This window comes from Tamandua tetradactyla, chromosome 1 (genome assembly GCF_023851605.1).
Source record: "Tamandua tetradactyla isolate mTamTet1 chromosome 1, mTamTet1.pri, whole genome shotgun sequence".
Lineage (NCBI taxonomy): Eukaryota > Metazoa > Chordata > Mammalia > Pilosa > Myrmecophagidae > Tamandua > Tamandua tetradactyla.
The window spans coordinates 29642627-29660647 of NC_135327.1; the positions used below are offsets into that span (position 1 = coordinate 29642627).

Below are 18021 nucleotides of genomic sequence, written 5' to 3' on the forward strand. Positions count from 1 at the left end.
GGCCTAGGACCTTGGAATCTGCCTTTTAAACTTGCTCTTCAGGTGACTGGATGCATGCTCTTGTTTGAGAACCAGTGACCTAGGGCCTCATCTGTGCAAAACCCTTAAATCAAGAGTTTCGAACTAACACATGATAAAACACACAGCCTAACACCACTGTTGTGGTCAAATATATTTCTTCTCTATTTTTCATACTAGTGTAAGGTTTGCAAATCAACCCTGTGTGCTTGCTCTTAAAGCTTAATCCTGGGAAAACAAGGATGGGAGAGGAAAGGAAAAGAATTTCAGGAAGCAAGGTCACCCTGAGCTGGGGATGGGCTTCCTGAATTGGCCCACGCTAGGGTTCTTGTTGGGTTCTCCATGCCTTTTACAGTCCCGGTATCTCAGCTCTGCACGGGCTTCTGATAACTGGGAATCAATTACTTCTGTTGATCAATGAAACACTGATCTTTTTTTTTTTTTTTTTTTAAAGGAAGAGCTGAATGCAGTCGCCTGCTACCACAAATTATGCAGTTGAGTTTCCCACAATTGGGGAAATCTCAGGGACCAGCACATCCAGACTGCAATGGATAAACCTCGCCCTGGGAAAACCACTTTTGTGTTTTCATGGTGTCTCCCCTGCCAGGTAAGTATAAACAATAATCTATTTTAACATTGCCAGAAAAGCCAGTTCGTTTAGACTTCTTAAGAAGTGTTAAATTTCTGTCCTTTAGAGTGACCCAAGGGTTTTTCAAGAGTAATTGCTACTAGATGAGCCTTTAGAATCAGATTCGTGCAGAGGAAATAAATCCACTGCAGTTAGAGCAAATATTCTCTGTACAATATAAAAAGTTATTTACCAGGTACAGACGTAGCACTTACAAATTAAGTGCACTAAGCACCTAAAATGTGTTTCCTCGTTTAATCCTAGTGACAATCTTTTGAGATTGGCTTTTGAAATTAACCTGCAACCAAGATGCCTCAAATACTCAGAGGCATATCTTGAGGTCCGAGTTCAAAGCCACTTGGCTAATGGTGATGTGATGTGAAGCCAGGTGGTCTGGCTCCAGAGTCGGTGCGTTTGACCACTGGCATGTGTACAAAATGACGTCAGTGTCAGAGAGAGTGTGACAACCAGCTGATGCAGGACAGGAGAGCTTAAGCATCAGGACCTGGCAGGGACCATCCCCGTGCTGGCCACACAGGATTGCTTGTTTTTGCCTACTCTCGTGACATGACAACTAAGCAGAAATACAAATGATGAGGTACTTTCTCAGCAATGGCAAATGAGCTGAAAAAATTAATTATCCATGGCTAGGAACAAATAATGAGTATAATAAGGTTAGGGCTGCTTCCAAGTGTCTACACATGAAAAAGAACATGACAAGGGCAGAGCATCGCATGAGGTTCTACAGAAAGACCAAAGCGATAACTCAAGATAAATGCAACTTGCCCCACCTATGACTTTCAAGTAGGGCCTCCTTAGTTTTGGAGGTGCCTCTGATTACACGCTCAGATTTCTCAGTTCACATCTTTGTAAGTGTGGTTCTTACAAAAGGACCTGTTTTTTGTTTTGCCTGCAAATGGTTCTCTCTCTCAATGAAATGCAAACAGGGCTTGTTTGTATTTTCACTACTGCCTCCTCCTCTCTTAAAGACATAATAAGATATTGCCCTCCACAGTGAATAAAATATCCATGGCTGTATAAACAAGAGCATAGTGAGTCCTGGGACTCACGTGGGGAATGCACCACCAGCAAAACAAACACACGTCTCCCGGGCTTTTGCTCACCTCGCTTGATTGACATGGTCTGTATACCACATTTTATCCTGATGGCCCTCCCTATTCCTAAGGAACATGTGCTAGGAAGACAGTTATGGATGGTGCCTCTGCCTGCTAGCCTTACCCCTTCCTGTACCAGGTGCCATTACTGGAAGAAAGCAGCATCATTCATTTCTGCTCAGGAAGCTTGTCTAAAAGAAACCAGGAGTATTTCTAATACGTTGAGGTCTGCCCTGCACAGACTCTGCGTGAGGGAATTTTCTTTGACATATTTGAATGAATTCATGAGCAGGAGAGTATTTTAATATCCTAATGAAAAACAAAACCATGAAAAATATTTCATTATCACCCAAAGCATATAAAACATTAAATGGGTGAAATTACCATCAGTTTATGGGAGACATTTGAATTACACAGTATCTCTCCTTTTGTGTCTGGCTTAGTTCACTGAACATACTGTCCTCCTCAAGTTTCAGCTATGTTGTTGCATGCCTTAGGACTTTATTCCCTTTTATGACTTAATAATATTCCATCATATGTACAGATCACATTTTACTTATCCTCATGGGTTAACAGATACTTGGGTTGCTTCCATTTTTGGCATTTGTGATTAATGTAACTATAAACATTGCTGTGAGAATGTCTGTTCAAGCCCCTGCTTTCAGCCCTTTAGGATCTTCTGAAGACATGAATTGAGCATTCCCTAAAATCCTCCCTTACTTCTCTTAGGATACTATATGATCCTTTTTGATGATTTGAAGTATCTTTTCATAGGCCAGGACTTCTTTGGCCGTGAGCACTTGGCTTGTGGCTGCCCATGGTGCTCCACTCCCCACTCATTTATTATGCTGGTTTAGGGTGGCCACATTGAGCAAATTAAAATACGGGACCCCCTGTTAGATTTGAATTTCGAATACTGCTTGACACATCTGATAGTATCTGGGAATCCTATGCTGATATAATGCCCAGGCTCATGGTTGCTGCCTCCACCATCTTATTAAAGACAGTGGCAGCTCCTACGGAGTTTTGTGAATCAAGATGCTACTTTCTACCTTTACAACCTGATTCCATCTCTACCATTTTAGTAGACATTCCTTAAAGTTCCTGTTTATGGATGATACTTTTTCTATTTTCTAATAGAAATTTCTATTGGCCATTTCTATATATTGCAGCATGGGAGATGATTATTTGTGCTCTTGATGCCAATTTATTTAGAAGTCCAAATTATTTAACACTTAACTGCTTCATGAAATATATATATCTTTATATGTGTATGTGTGTGTATGGGTATGAGTTATATTTATATGTAGTATAAAAGGGGAAGGGAAGAGAAGTACCTTTATTTGTTACCTTCTGTAGGCAAGGAACAGTGCCAAGTGCTGGGTTATCTCATTAATCTGCAAGGAGTCTATGTGGTGGGTGTTTTCTCCCTTTTATTACAAAATCTGGCATCTCGTGATTTGAAAGTTAAGTAACATGACTCTGCTTGCACATCCTGCTCTTTCGTCAAGTCTGCCTGACTCCAGAGCCCACACTCATCCACCTGCACTAAACAAGTATAAATTGAAACAAAATTCCAGTAACATTGCTTTTACCAATATTTAAGCAGGTGCCAAAAATATATTAGAGGAAAAGAAATCCAAGCCCTATTTTAAAATGTTCACCTATGCACCTGGGTTTACAAAATTAAATAAAAGCTTTGTTCCTTGGAGAGTTTGCTACATTATTATTTATTTATTTATTTATTTATTTATTTATTTCTAATTCTGTCCTTAGAAGAGAAAAAAAGTGTGGACTAAAATGAACTCTTACAGAAAAATGGAATATATTCTCTGGGTACTAAGAATGTTTCAGAAATTAATTATTGTCACTTGAATAACTTATGAACCTGAACAGAAATTCCAAAGGACTCCATTGCATTGGGTGACCCTCTGATGTGGAGAAGGGCAGCAGAATTTCTTTATTTCTTGGAAGTGCTGCCTGAGAGCTTTCAAAGGAAGTACTAGAAGATTTGAAGAGCTATTTGTGCTTGCTTATTTCTGAGAACTCTGGGTTTAGATAAAAATAAAACAGTCAAAAGAGGATAAATCATTATTTTGCTATTAAGAAGGAGAAAAAAGTTCCCAGTAAAGTAAGCACAATAAAAAGTTCTGAAAGCTCTTAACTATTCAAATCCAGGAATTTTAGTCACAGTATTTCTAGAACAAATGTTTGTTAAGACTGGTCATCTACAACACATCCATCGAAGATAAGCTAAAAGAGAATTAAGGGGTAAGAGTGGTCATCATGGTACCATGCATATTAAAAGATGTTCAATATCACTGCCTATTAGGGAAATGCAAATCAAAACCCAATGAGATATCATTTCACACCTAGTAGAATGACCACTATTAAACAAACAGAAAACTGCAAGTGTTGGAGAGGGTGTGGAGACATAGAAAGCACTTACTCACTGCTGGTGGGAATGAAAAATGATACCCTTAATGATCACATCACCCAAGGTTTAGTTAGGTTTATGACAAACACTGAGTGAGTTTCTTTAAGGTAATTATGTGTCCAGCAAAAGAAAAACAAAGTAAAGAAAGGAAAGAAGGAAGGGAGGGAGGGACAAAGAAAGGAAGAGTGAAAAGAGAGAAAGAAGTGAACCTTTCCAGATTCCTTTTCAGCAGCATTGGACAAATGTCAAAATTCTGGACAATGAGATGTCAACGAAGTACCTGAGAAGGTCTCTCTTCCCAGAGGAAAAGACAAACTCACCAGAATTTTCCTCTTACCCTTGACCCTTCCTCCGAGCCAAAGATATGAGGTGGTAGGGACAGTGACTTGAGAAGCATGAGGAGTGAATCTAATGGACGGCAGGAAAGAGTTAGAAGGAACTTGGGTCTTGAATAGATCGTTGACCCATGACGCTGGGCCTGGCAATCTTCCTACAGAAATAACAAACCCTATTTCTTTAAGCCACACATAGCCAGGGTTTCTGTTCTCTTCAAATCCCATCTCTGCTTCTCATCTGCTTGGACTCTCTTTCTCCTGCCCACTCTGCTTTTAAGGAACTCTAATGTGATTAAATTAGACCCCTCTGGAAATCACCCTTTTGACATATAATGTAACATAATCATGGAAGCAAAATATCTTCATATTTACAGATTCCACCACCTCCAAAGGGAAGAGGATATGAACTGGAGGTTATTCTTAGAATTCTGTCTACCACACCACTAAGAAAAAAAATTGCTGCCAATTAGACCATGGCACAGTATACTTTTAAAAATCATCAACTGTAGCACATATCCCTACTTCAGAGATGTGAAAATGGAGGAAAAAATACGCATTTTCATGCCAACAAAATATATTGGCCCTAATTGACTGCTCATACCATTGACATATAATAATTTATAATGAGGAAACGGAGACTCGGAAAGTAAATCTAAGGACAGAAAGCTGATCAACATTTGAAGCCAGAACCGCTGGTGCTGGTGCCTTTATCTTTGATACTAGGCTGCCAGCCTGAAAGAGCAGAGTGTGGCCAGCATCACTTTAAGTGAGAGCAGGCTGAGAGAAGATGACCTTTCCCTCTAGAGCTTCTCTTACTTTGCTTGGGCCTCGCTTCCTGCCTCTTTATCTGTGAAAGTCCAACAAGGGGGTTCTCACACAGAACCATCTCTTCCACCCAAACTCATGGGAGCTACAGAGCAGGGCACTGGATGTAGGATATTTAGAGGTGCCATCAGTATGGTCCTGGGGACAGCCATAGAATGCCGCATGGTGAGTCCATGATCAGCAGGAAGAATCAGTAGAGAAGCTTATGAGCACATGTACCAGTGCAACATTTCTGGAGAATAACTTAGCAATGCATGGCAGAATCCTGAACAATATTTATGCATATTGCCCAATGGTATCACCTCTCCTGGGAATTCATTTTTATAAAGAAAAAAAGTCATCATTGTGGGTAAAAGAAAAGGTAAAGACATGTTCATCATAGCATTATATATAATGTCAAAAACTTAGAACCAATCTCTGTGTTCTACAGTGTAATTTTTATAGAAGGGAAAAGGCGTTTTTAATATGATGCTAAATCTAAATACAAAATATCCAATACAACACAAGCCCATGTATATATTAGGTAACCAAAAGTTCAGTAAAGTGCATGGCTTTGGAGGCAGGTTGTTTGCATTTAAGCCCATTTCTGCAACTTGGGCAGTTTACTGAACTGAGCTTGCTTCTGTTTAATCCACAGATGTAATCACAGCCATCATAACATATGACAATAATAACTAGTAGTCTCTGACTATTATTTGCTGTAAACACTTTATGTATAGTAACTCAATTACTCCTCAAAACAACTCTATGAGCAGGGACAATTATTTTCCCCATTTTATAGATCGGAAACTGAGAGTCTCCTCTCTCATCATCCCACTGATGACTACAGGACTATAGTGGCTTCAGAATTCTGTCTCCTTATTTTCATTTGGGTCTACTTCTAATCCATTCTCTTCATAGCAAAAAGGCAAACTATTAAAATGCAAATTAAATAACAGTGCTCACCACTCCCTCAACCCTTGCTTAAAATCCTTAAGTGGTTTTCTATTAAGAGATGCAATCCCAACTTCTTAACACCATCTGCAAGGCTCTGTATGATCAGCCCACTTCACCAACCTCAATTCATGCCACTTTCCCTCACTTAATAACCTTTAGCCACACTCGGGCTTCTTTTCAATTCCTGGAACAATGCCAAGGAGCTTTGTGTGTGTGTTTGGTGGTGGTGGTGGTGGGGTGGCCACAGGAACTTTGCACATCCTGTTTCTTCTCCCAGGCAGGCTTTTTCCCTGTGTTATCACCTGGATAATTACTATCCCTCCATCAAGTCTCCACGTAAATGCTCCTTCTTCCATAAGAAACTACCATGAAATCCTAATCTCAGACATGCTGTCTGTCTTTTTCTTTCTCATAAAAGAAAGCTGCATCCCAATTTGCAATTATATCTCTATTTGTATGTTTGATTAATGTCTCTCCACAATGGACCAGGACTTCTAAGTGGGCAAGGCTCATGACTGTTTTGTTCACCATTTTAAACTTTGCATTTAACACAGCACTTTGCACATAATTAGTATTTAATAAACATCTGCTGAATGGATTAATGGATGAATGGATGGATGAGTGAATGAGTCAATGAGGGCTATAGCTCAAACGTTCAAATGTGTTTTCTTTTGCGTAGGAAGGAATTTATATCTCTTTCCCATAACAGTGTGTGCAGCACAATTTCACAACCAACAGCAACCCTCATGGGTTTGTGTATACATATGTCTGTCATTGCCATAGATTTGTGAGGTCCTTGACAGTAGGAATCAGCTCTTACTCAACTCTGCCTCCTCTTCAACCTTAGCCCAGTCTCTTGTACTAAGTGAATGCCCTGTTTGTTTGCTGAGTTGAAACAGGAATCTGCTAGTTGCCTGGGGTAGCTAATTTGAGAAACTAATTGCTGCTAATGAGTGAAAATGGCTTAATGAGTTATTCTTTCTAGTTAACTTTGTAATTTTCATTTATGGGGAAGTCTTCTGTTGTTGGAGAAATCTTAGGTGACTTTAATGGTGAGAATCTGGGGTACTGAGCTAGATTAGAGAATTGTTGAGATGGGCACCTTTGGTATCTCTAAAATCCCTTCCTGTAGGCAAATATCTTGTCTGCCTAGGCGCGAGACTGGACAAACTATGCCAACAGGAAATACTGAGCATGCTGTCAGCTGAGTGTCTCCTGTGTGCTGGGCAGTGTACTAAGCATTTCACAGATGCATTTGCTCTCTTTGATCAGTGCTCATAATGCTCCAGTGAAGACCTCATCAGTATCCTTTACCTACTGAAGAGGGAATAAAGGCAGAGAAAATAGGGAATTCCACTAAGGTCACTCACCTAATAAGGAACACAGTTAGTATTTGAACCTGGTCTGTCTGACCCCACATCCTCTTAAGTGGTACCCTGTATATACTGCCTCCCTACAGCTCATAGGCTTGCCCTGCTGTGTGCTCTGGTTGTGTAGTTGAAAGGCAATGTTGCATGGTTTGGGGAGGGATGACAATATGAGGATGTGATTAAGGCCAACATAGACAGAGCCTGCTGTGTGCCAGCAGAATGCTAATGCCCAACCGAAGGGACCTGCTGGAACTATGCCAGGGACGGGCGGAAGTGAAGCCAGCTGAGGGGGCACGAGTGCAATTTCACTGAGACAGAGGAGAGGCAGGATGGGTGCCATTTGAATATTTGTACTGATATAAGACTGGGAAGGAATATTTTCTTTCTGGGTGGGTTGTACCAAATATAAGAACCTTATTGCCCCCTGTTTATATGGCAACTTTTGTGTGTAGATCTTTAACTTTATGAAATATATTTAAAAATATAGGATGGAAGGTAGGTTATTTCTTCTCCAATTCCCGAAAGCAAATAATTAAATGCATTGGAGAATTTTTGTCCTTGGTGGTCAAGGAAATCTGTGAAGGGGAGAGTATGGAAATAAAGAAGTTGTCTTAAACATTATTTAAGCATCCTATAATTGTCTAAAGAGATGGATTTTTTTTTAATAACAAAAGATTATACTATAGTTCTCTACTTAACTTGTTACTGTGGCATTCATATTTTAATTTATTATTTTGAATGATTTGAGAATGTGCTAAAATACAAACTAGGCATACTAGCTTTGTTTGGAGTGATGGTTTGGGACATATGTTGACATATGTTTTTCCAAGACAAAGCAGTTCTTGAAGGGAAGCTGTGCTTTAATTAAAAACTTTTTATATCTGAACAGTTGATTGTTTGTCTTTAATGAAAGTTTAGATAAAGGGGCATGTTAATTATCTATCTGTCTCCCAGTGTGCTCCTTTTCCATTTGCTTTTGTTATCATGGCTTCTTCCAATTTCACTTAACTGATTAGGACATAGCAAATATTCCAGGTCATTAATGGTGATTGCAATAAAACCCTAGTAATAAGTCACAATACTTTACTGATTAGTGCAACTTTCTGATCTCAAAATTGACGTGTTTTGAGGTCATATATATGGTTGTAGGTAAAGGAAAATAGGGCTATTCAAACCCAATAGTGCTGTTCACTTTGATTTCAGATAGAATAAATAGATTTTTGGTTCAAATGAGGTTCAGTTGCTATGAGAGTAGCAAATATTTGGCAGCTACAGCATGAAGCAGCATGCTGTTGTAAGATCTGTAATTATTTCAAATGTTTCTTTAGAAAATACATAAGACTTTCTAATGAAATAAATATATGTAAAATGCCAGAGAATATTAAGATTAATACATAGAAAATGAGACAATATCATTAGTAAGAAAATAAAAATCACCTCCAATTTCATTGTCCACCTACAACTACTTTAAAATATTTAAGTCTAACTTTTTATATACATTTTTGAATCTAGAACCACTCTGATTATGTGTAATCTGTATTAATGGGATCATAATACACATGTATTTACTCATAAATATCTGTATTTATTTATGGTTGACCCACATTATTCATGCATTTGTGAATCTATGTCCTCGCTAAAATGTGTTTACAACCCCCAAATCAATTCCCATATTACTTTCACAGTCATTCATGGACATGCACAGAGGGATGAAAAATTTGAGCTGCTGGATGCACGTTCTCAACTAAGGTCAGGCAAGGCAACACTCTGTCTTCCTGCTTCGTATCTCATACTATAAACAAGTTTCCTTTTTCGGTATATTTGCTGCCACATTTTTCATCTTTTTGTTGGTGATTTGGCCACAACCATAGTGCTGAAATGTTGTCTGGAGTTCCTAGGCACAAAAAGGCTGACGTGCCTTATGGGGAAAACACGTGTGTTGAATAAGCTTTGTTCAGGCATGAATTACAGTGCTGCTGGTCATGAATTCAACGTTAATGAATCAACAATATATATTAAACAAGGTATTTTTAAATAGAAACACACCTAAAACAAGGTTGTGCAATGATCGGTTGATAAAACGATACAGGAACCTAAGCCTCTATTTCCCCAAGGAATGGTGGTTCGGAATTTGCAAATTCAGTGTTCACAGCAATGGTACAAAACATTACTACTGAGAATAAGGAGAATTGATTGTATATATTTAGTTTTAGATCCTCCTAGGGCTTTTTTCTTTTCTGAACTTATTTTCTATCTTATTAAGGTACTATGAATAATTTTGCCAGTGAGGGTTCTTTGGTTGTTCAGAAACCTATTCTGAACAGTGTAACCAGAAAAGGAATTTGTTTAAAGCCCGGTTGGATACTGAAAAGGTTGAAAGAACCAGTCTCAGAAAGAATAGGAACTAAGATGGCTCCAGAACGTCTTAGTTTCAGAAAGCACTTAACAGTTTCATTCTGCTGCCCCTTCTATGGTAAATAAACTCCAACAAATTTGAGTCTTTTTGTTAGTCATGAGACAAATTCCAGGGTAATATCCAGTTGGCCAGACTTAGGTCTTCCCCTTAGCTGAAGCGGAGGAGGGTCAGTATACATTCCAAACAGACTGTCTCCAAGTAGTAACTAAATGGTAATTTCCCTTAAATAAATGACAGAAATGTAACTTGAAAGAAGATGCAATGGATATGATCCTAAACACAATAGTTTGTCACAATAATTTATAACTGATTTCTGTTATTCTGATATCATCAATGAGATACTTTCTTTAGAGCAGGGTCCATGTGTTGTCTTTCCTTTTGTCCTATTATGTCCTAGTTGAGAATTGGGCTTATGTCACATAACTATCCCCCTCCCCACTGTCAAGGAGAAGAAATGCTAAAATAACATGGCATAATAAAATCCAGAATTCTTAATTGAAAAATAAATCCAACTGATCAGAAGAAAGAGAGATCAACATTGGCCAAAGTAATCTGAAGTTTTTCTGAACATCATGAGCCACAACTGGTTCCTGAAAGATGAGATCAGTTCAGGGAAGTGGGAAGGGAAGAGGTAGGGAAGAAATGGGATTGCAGCCTTGCAGGATAGATTGTGGCTAAAGACTTAACAGAGACAATGACTGCAGGATGAATCAGGCTGGCGGGGAGTAGAGACTGACAAAAGAATATACCTGGCAATACTGATAGAGAGCTCTAGGTACTTCAGAGGGTGGAAATTCTTATGCCTTCAGGGATCAAGCAGGTGACACAGTGAGTGAAGTTAGGAGGAGGATGACAATGAGAGCAGTGGGATCTATCTTAGTGGAGAGCCTTGACTTAGCTCCAGGCAGTGGCTTCCTCAGAAGAATATGCATTCAGTGTTGCTCCATCTTCTGAGTTTGTAAGAGAAGCTGGAAATCTAGATTCTCATATGTTCTCTCCTTATTTTTAAATGCAATAAATAAAGTTTAAAATTTTCCTTAGTATTATGCAGAACAAGTAAAACTTACCAGTGGGCCAAATTTGGTCTTCCTATGGCAGTTTGGCCTCTAAAATAAGATGGACCCAGAATACAGAAGCCCTTGAGTGTCAGAGGGCGAATTCAGATGCATATAGACTCATAGCATTTTAGGGCTAGTAGAAACTGCGTGTGAACAAATACGTTTATTTTTTCTTTCTTTCCCACCCTCTTCAAAGCAGAATCTCTTTTGGGATAGAAAGGGGCTTATTATTTCACATTCAGTCTTGAGTCAGCTTCTCTGCTTTTGCCTGGCTCAGAAATTTCACCCTTGTGTGGGTAGCTGTTGTCATTTTTCTGCACAGAGTCAACCCACTCTAGATCCCACTTCTCTTCCCTCATTCTTCTTGAAGCATAACTAAGCCAGGGTGAGTAGTAGAACAAATGTTTGGAGAAGGTTCAGTGGGCAAAAGGGCCTTTAAATATATTCCAATGTACTTGAGAGCATGGACTTTGGAGCCAGGTTAGCTGGCTTTGGATCTCAGCTCTGCCTTTCACCATCTGTCCTTGGGTAACTCTTAGGAGGTATTGTGCAGATTAAATTACATTAATACATGTCAAGTGCCTAGAACAATGCTTCACTGTTATTGGAACTGATCAGCCTGTTTCCACATAAGACCATTTGTTTAATGGCCATTTTCCCCACAAGTATCTAGCTTTTATTATTGCCTCCCTTTTCAGATATCTCCTTTCTTCTTATTCCTGGTCCCCTTTCATTTTCCCACTTATTTTTATCCTCAATCTTAGCCAGGAAACAATTACAAGATCCCTATTATCCTTATGGGATGTGCATTACTTCTTGGTGTTTCACCTAATCCTCTCCTTCTAGACAAGGACTCAGGGAATCCTCACCTTTCACATTCAAAGTGGGCTATTAGAATTAAGGTACTTGGTTGTGGGTGATAGAAGACTGATTCAAACAGGCACTAAAAATAAATGTGATTTGTTGATTTTTGTTACAAAAAAGATAAAGTTATGGTAGTACTGATGCCAGGCAAGTCTTGATCCTGCAGCTAGCAGGGTCATCAAAATCTTAGTTTCCTTCTGTACCCATCTTCCTTCTAGAGTGTATGGCTCATTCTTAGGCTATCTCCTTTTATGGTCCCTAATGGTTGTCAGCCACAAGCTACTTCTTCTTTATAGTGTCTCTGTCCCAACAATGTCCAGAAACTCCCCTTGTCTGGATCTGTTTAAGTCTCATGTCCATCCTTGAGCTAACTACTATGGCCAAAGTAATTTAATGCAAGGAATAGTCAATCTTGGCTCTGACCTGGGACGTGGGTGAACTTAGCATCCTTGGAACTATGGGGACCAGAGATGGAAATGAAAGCTGTTAGAATAGGAAAGGTCACAAACAGATGTGCACTCCAGGGTCGATGAAGATATTATTTTAGACCAGTGGACCTCAAATATGAGCATGTATCAGAATCACCAAGATGGCAGGCTAAAATACAGACTGCTGGGCCCCATCCCTGAGTTTCTGATTCAGTAAGTCTGGTATGGGGCCTGAGAATTTTTATTTCCAATCAGTTCCCTGGGTTATGCTGATGCTGCACTTTGAGAGTTACCAAGTTAGAGCAGAACAAACCAAACAAAAAAACAGGCAAAGATTGTCACTGAAATCAATTCAGGAACTCCTTTAGAAGTCAGACAAAGCTACCTTTAGGTGTCATTTTAAGCCCTTAAAATTTATTTTTATTCCTTCCAGAAACAAAGTCCTGGTCCAGTCTGAGAAACTGGTATCCAGGATCCCATAGCTACTTTGTGGCCAAACTCAAAGTGGTCCCTCTTTTCACCCCACCATGCTGTCTTCCCAGAATAGGTGATGGGTAGCTATTCTAGGGTATATTGCAGAAAGCATCCTAGTAGGAGAGTGGTATTATAGGAATACGACAGATGTTTAGAGAGTGAGTGGAGCAATTTAGGTGCTTTCTCCTATATCCAAGCTTAGGATGGAAATAGGGTTGCTACACCATCACTGAGATGCATTTTTCCTCTTATGGACAAAAATGGCACCCTTGGGCTATGAGGGAACATGTTCAGCTTCCTCTCATAAACACCAAGAAGACAGCAGAGGTTGAACTTCCTGCTTTTGAACAAAGGTTGAGACTGAAAACAGGGGACCTTAGAGAGGTTTTTTCAAAAGTAGAATTTCACCTTTCACCAAGGTGGCTATTAAAGGGGAAAAAAAAAAGAATTTGTCTTTGAAAGACACCCTTTATTAAGGCAGACCATCTGGCTCCCTGATTTAAGAGATCTTTCGTCGGGGCTCTTGGGAAGGCTTGTCTCTCACTTACTCAGTGTTGGCTTCCCATGGTTTAGGAGCTGCCCAGTAGAGAATTCTCCAAGCCCACCTTCTGTACTCCTTCAGACACTTGACAGACCTTCTCAGCTCTGAATAATTCTAAGGAGTAGAATATTTAGTGCTGCATGCTCCAGCAGAAAATGCATGTCTGCCTGTTTGATATTTCACTGCAGGGAAAGCATTGTCCATCTGGTGTCAAATTCCCTCCATTCTTCCTCTCTCCCTCCCTTCCTTCCTTCATTGCTCTGTCCCTTTGTCCCTCCTTCCTTCTTCTGTCTCCTTGTTCCTCCCTCTTTCCCTTCCTACATATGTTCGGTAAACTTTCCTGAGCAATGGGTACTGCAGAGAGATATATAAGACAGAATCCTTAATTTCAAGAGCCCCTAGTTCTTTAAAGAATTGATTAAGAATTAAAGAATTAAAGAACTTGATTCCAAATATCTAAAATTCAAGGCCAAAGTGCTAATATTGAACAGAATCCAGTGCAGTTTATACCAAATGACCTCCATGTTCTGTAGTCTTCATTAGGTTTTCCATTATTTCAACATAGAGGTATTGAGCTCTAGACTACATCCTGGGGGTACTGTAGTGAACAGGTCTGGAGAAGAAAATACACAAGTAAAGGAACAAATGGCCAAGCTTGCTTATCCCAAGAAGTGGTATAAGGAGAATAAAGTCATCTATAGAGAGTGAATTGACATGGAAGTTTTCTCTGAGGAAATGGTGGGTGACCTGAGACCTGAAGATGGAATCATCCATGCATAGCTCTTGCTCCCCAGGCAGTGGACACAGCAAATGCCCAGGCCCTGGGACAGACATGCTTACAAGCTTTGGGAACTGAGAGGAACAATCTTCAGAGGGATGGTGGGTGATGAAAAGGGGAAATTGAAGAGCTAAGCAGATTAGGGAGCCTTATTTACCTGGAATTTTATTTCAAGTAAAGAGAAGAAGGCATTGGAGAATTGTAAGCCACAGAAGTGACTCTAGCCAAATAGATTAACAAGGTTCAGACATCTTAGAATCCTTCCATATGCTAAATGACATTTTCCAACGTAACCTATAGTGGTGCTCAGTTAATACCAGTTGTATAATGAGTATGACCTGCTATCTTCTTCTTGGATTCAGAACTACTTAATTTTATTCCTCCTAAGATAAGTTATAGAATGTTTATCCCAGAAGAATTTTTAAGGAAATGGGTATGGGCCATTGGCAGTTTCATTTGAAGGTTGAGGTTTAGTTTATGTGATCTCTTTAGGTATAAGATGGTCAGGGCAATTTTCTTGTGAAAAAAGAAAATCTAAAATTGCTTCTTTGACTCATCGATCTTGTTTATCACAGAGGCCTGTTTTGTACCTTCTTAAATCCCCAGTTTTCTTAGCTTCTGTAGGTATGACATTATTATTATTTTTGTAATATCATTAGAGCAAACTCCCCCAAACTCTCCTTTCCTGACTCCTTTAGATGATTTCTTGAAAGTTGATATAAAAGGGCATCCTATCCCTTGTCCTAACAATTTCTCACTACGTGATCTGGATTATTTGGTTTTATATACAAGGCAAAGGATCAAAGCATGAAGAAAAGGTCTGGAGCAAAACCAAGTTACATCTCTTCTTGTTATATTCCCAAAGCTAGCAGGAAAACAAGCTGATGGAAAACTTCTCAATAAATGTTAAAGGTATTTTCCCTCTGTGGCCAACAGTACTTTATTGGTCTCTTTTATTTTTGCACCACCAACAAAAAAAAAGAAAAAGAAAAAAAAAAAGGAAGAAGAAGAAGCTTGCTGATTTGACTTTATAGGCCAATATTTGCAGGGCTTATTTTTCATGACCTTGAAAGATAGCTATAATTTCTACGGTGAGTGGTGACTGAATAGGTAGGAGTCCAGTTTGTTTCCCAAGGAAACTGAGGAGTTATTCCTGCTTAAATTCCAAATCTTGCCAAAGTGTGAGCTCCAACTTAAATCCTTATCCAAAGTAAGTGCTGGGAAAAAAAAATGATGTTTGCACCAATCCCTCTCTAAATGTAAGGAAAATACAGTCTATAGAATTACGAATGGAGCCTTGATTAAGAAGTGACAGCAGAGATTTGCCCATAATGAAAGGAAGAACAGAGGTTGCTCTGGAGAACTGCCAGGTTTCTTGCAATTAATTTTGCTCAGAAGTTAGCAGGATTCCCTGCTGTGGCTTGCAGACTGAGTGGACATTTTGCTTTCTAGATTGGCTGAGACTTGGTTTGATTTTTGAATTTACGAATGTTTTCCCACCTGCTTTGACCAGGTTTTCTGACTCAACCATAGTTTCAAATGAAAATTGTCCAGGCATCATCATTTTGGTCATGTCTGTGGTATAAAATAGAATAAAGGAGATGTAGCAAAATGATAGTGGCTTTCAAAGGAGGTCTATGACGTTGTGACACAGCTGCAGAGTGTGAATGTGGCCTGTTCTCTGAATCCTAACTCTGTGAAATATGAAGGAGGTATAGTTTTGAAACCAATGAGTATAAGGGCATAAGGTGCGCAATGAAATGATGGGACGTGTCAGGTCTGGGTGAGCATGGGCAGAGTAGGTTAATAAATTCCAAAACTGCTTAGATGAATGATTTGGTCACCATGACAAACAAAATTAATAAGCGTATGTGCTAAAACCACTGGGTGAAAGATTTTTGAGGAACAGGCTATTTATACAATTTCAAAGTATTTCCCTACAGATTATTTTTATGAAGGGGGAAAAGAAACTTCTAAAGCAGAGAACTCTCCTAGAGACTACCTCAACCGCATGACCAAAATAAATATCCCCACCAGGACAAGCTAATAACATGTGCCTCCTGGTGCACTCAGAAATACACCAGCATTTTATAAGCATCACTTATAAAATATTCTGTGTAACCTGAATTCAGTCACAAGAAAACCATCAGGCCTAACTTGAACATTGTACAAAACAATTGTGCTCTATCCTTCAAAAATGTTAGGAAGACTGTTCCAGATTACAGGATAGTAAGGAGACAATTAATGAGGCGCAGGACCCTGAATTGGATCGTGGAGCAGGGAAAACAACAACAATAACAGCAGTAATAATCTACATTATTGGGAAAATTAGTGAAATTTGAATATGTAATGTGTATTAGGTAACAGTGTTGTTACAGGAGCTCCCTTCCAGGCTAACAGTTGGAAGCAAGAAGGAATTCAAGGATAAGACAAACAAGCATAAGCAAGTGAAGAAAGCTTATTGAAGAGAAAGTGAGCACACACTCAAGGGGTGCACGCCAGCATGCTCAAGGGAGAGATGTGCTGCACGTTGTTTGGCACACGGATTTTTATTAGATCAAACAGAGAGAGGTGGGGCGTGAGCTATTGGTATGTGGTGACTGGTTAGTAAACATTCAAATTCGGCAGGATAAGTGAGTTATTATGATAGACTGAATGAACTTTCAAATTAAGGCTTTTAAGTTAGTTTATCAAGCCACTGAATGGCTGTTTAGCTCCCCCTGCCCCAGGCTCAAAGTCACCTTGGGGTCTGCGAGGTGTTTTCCTACTTCTAACCTGTCTCAGTATCATATTGATATTAATTTCTTAAATTCTATAGTTGAATTGGTATTACACAAAGAAATATCCTCATTCTCAGGAGATATAATAAAATAAAAAAATTTTATTAATTTTTTTGTTTTGTTTTGCGTTTTTCGCATGGGCAGGCTCTGGGAAATGAACACTGGTCTCTGGCATGGCAGCAAGAACTCTGCCTGCTGAGCCACTGTGGCCCACCCAGCTACAAACTCTTGTATTTAGGATGATATATCAAATGGTTCAGGCAAATAATGGTAGTAGTATATTATGTATCTTGTATATGATTATGAGATAGGTACGCACACACATACACACAGAGAAAGCAAACAAACATGCAAAATTAGAGAATCTAGGTGAGAAGTATTTGGAGTTCATTTCAGTATATGGGTATAATTTTTGCATCTTTTCTGTAGATTTGTAGCATAAAGGAATAGAGCTGGCTGCTTCTTTATTTGAGAGGTTCTTCACTCAGATTAGATTCCATTCATAGTGGTTTTATAAGACCTTCTAAGGAATTTGGATTCCAGAGGAAATATCCCATTGATCGTCCTTCTCCTAAGGCCTTTCTCTGTTCAGTGTTGCCAGGGTCCATTGGGACTAACCATTGGGGTCTTTACTTTTCATGACTGTCAAAGCCCATCTTTCCATCATCCTAAACTAGTCTTCGAAAGAGAGAGAAATAGGGAGAGAGAGAGAGAGAGAGAGAGAGAGAGAAAATGGCACACAATTTCTGTCTTTAAACATCTAAACAATTTTCTTTTTTCAAGATTACCTTTATCTATTTTAGGATAATCCTGGGGAAAGTGTTGGGCAGAGGCGGGAGAGGACCTAGTTGCACAAATGATAATGGGGAGCTCAGTAACTCAAAGTGTTTACCAACCCTAAGAAGTTTTCTGAGTCTATGAAGGAAGGTAATTAATTAGTTAAAACTTAGTAAATGCAGATTCTGTTTGGCCATTATATTTTTCATTTATGTTTCAGTTGCTTTGAAGGTTTTCATTC

At 39.2% G+C, this 18021-nt stretch overlaps 1 non-coding gene across 1 annotated transcript; it reads right to left on the minus strand.

Moving 5' to 3' along the window:
* Positions 1 to 468: 468 nt before the first annotated feature.
* LOC143653220 (U1 spliceosomal RNA) lies at positions 469 to 633 on the minus strand. The gene has a single exon (XR_013161171.1). It is a non-coding gene; the product is annotated as a U1 spliceosomal RNA (small nuclear RNA).
* Between the last annotated feature and the right edge of the window lie 17388 nt (positions 634 to 18021).